Here is a 1,791-nt window from a genome sequence, read left to right as displayed (position 1 = left end):
TTTTCTTTATGTTATATATTAATCCATACAGATCCACAAATTTAAATATTTACACATTAAGTATTGTGATAGTAATATACATGGTGATACTCCTACCCTAAGTAATAACCATACTAACCTCGGAAGAAAACTTTTTAATATATATTACCCGAGTAACATTCTAGAAATTATATAAACAATACTTTAAAAAAAATAAATACTAAAACATCACAAAAAACGAGTAAATTCTATTTAAAGAAAAAAGTATCTGAGCAAATTCTTTTTTGAAAGAATGAACTATGAATGTAATGGCTTCTTTACAATGGACATGAATGCGAGCTGAACGAAGTTGTGTTCTTTTCAATGAAAAAGAACCTGAACCGAACGAAGTTTGTATTCTCAATGAAAAGGAACATGAACCGAATGAAGTTTGTATTCTTTTCAAGTAAAATGAAGATGAACCAAACGAAGTTTGTGTTCTTCTCAATGAAAAGGAACATGAACTGAATGAAGTTCTACTCTTTTCAATTAAAGTGAACGTGAACCGAACGAAGTTTGTGTTCTTCTCAATGAAAAGGAACATGAACTGAATGAAGTTCTACTCTTTTCAATTAAAATGAACATGAACCAAACGAAGTTTGTGTTCTTCTCAATGAAAAGGAACATGAACTGAATGAAGTTCTACTCTTTTCAATTAAAATGAACATGAACCAAACGAAGTTTGTGTTCTTCTCAATGAAAAGGAACATGAACTGAATGAAGTTCTACTCTTTTCAATTAAAGTGAACGTGAACCGAACGAAGTTTGTGTTCTTTTTCAATGAAAAACAACGTGAACCGAACTAAATTTCTTTTTAAATAAAAACTTAACGAATGCTAATAAGTGAGCTGGTAAACTTGAACTTTACAGTATATTATATATTTAATATAATTTAGTTTGTTGAAGAAATACTTTGTGTATAAATACATTTTCAGTTTCAATTTAAAAGAGATAAATAAAATAAGAAACCTAATACATTTTTCTCTGCTTCCCCCTAAATGTTTGTTACTGTTCCAATCTATTTTGAAATTTAAGCAAAGGCAAGTCAAATAAACAATTGAATGAAAGAAAATAAAGTGTGTTTGAAGTGTTGGAACTAGTTCTCTCAATAACTGGGTAATAATTCAAATAAACATACTTGAAAGAAATATGGCTGAAGTCTGTGTGGATTCTAAGTTATAAATACCACGATAGTGTATAGTCTTGATCGGAAAAACTAGGCCCCTTTAAGAAGGCAAGCCGTATTCCACCAACTCTGTGAGGGATAATTTAATATTATATATTATGAATTTAACATAAGATCATAAATAGCGGAAAAATATTGCTACTTATGGTAGAAATATAGAACAGGAACACGAATGGTCAGGATAATTTGAATAAGAATGCACGGGTTAAGTATTATTCATTGTAACAGGTCTTCTTCTTTCTCACCTCAACCATAGGTTGGCGGGAATATGGAAATTTTAAAAATTTTCTCTCCCTTCGGAGAGCTGTTTTATGCTTTGATGAGGCCTCTTCTTCGTAACTGCATCTAGATATTCTATCCTTGGTCTGTCTTCCTCTTCCTCGTTTTCCTTCTACCTTTCTTTCTATCAATAAGGTGATCCACTTGGCAGAATAAGAAGCCAGCTGCCAATCATGCTGTTTTTTTCTTTTTCCTATTATCGTCATAATCTGTCGTCTTTCATTAGCTTCCTTTGGTACGTCTTCATTCTTTTTCCTTTCGGTTAATGATATTCCAAAACCACATTTCAAATGCTTCCAACTTGGATA

Source organism: Thermobia domestica, chromosome 4 (assembly GCF_964235325.1).
Source record: "Thermobia domestica chromosome 4, izTheDome1.hap1.1, whole genome shotgun sequence".
NCBI lineage: Eukaryota > Metazoa > Arthropoda > Insecta > Zygentoma > Lepismatidae > Thermobia > Thermobia domestica.
This window is presented reverse-complemented; position numbering follows the sequence as displayed.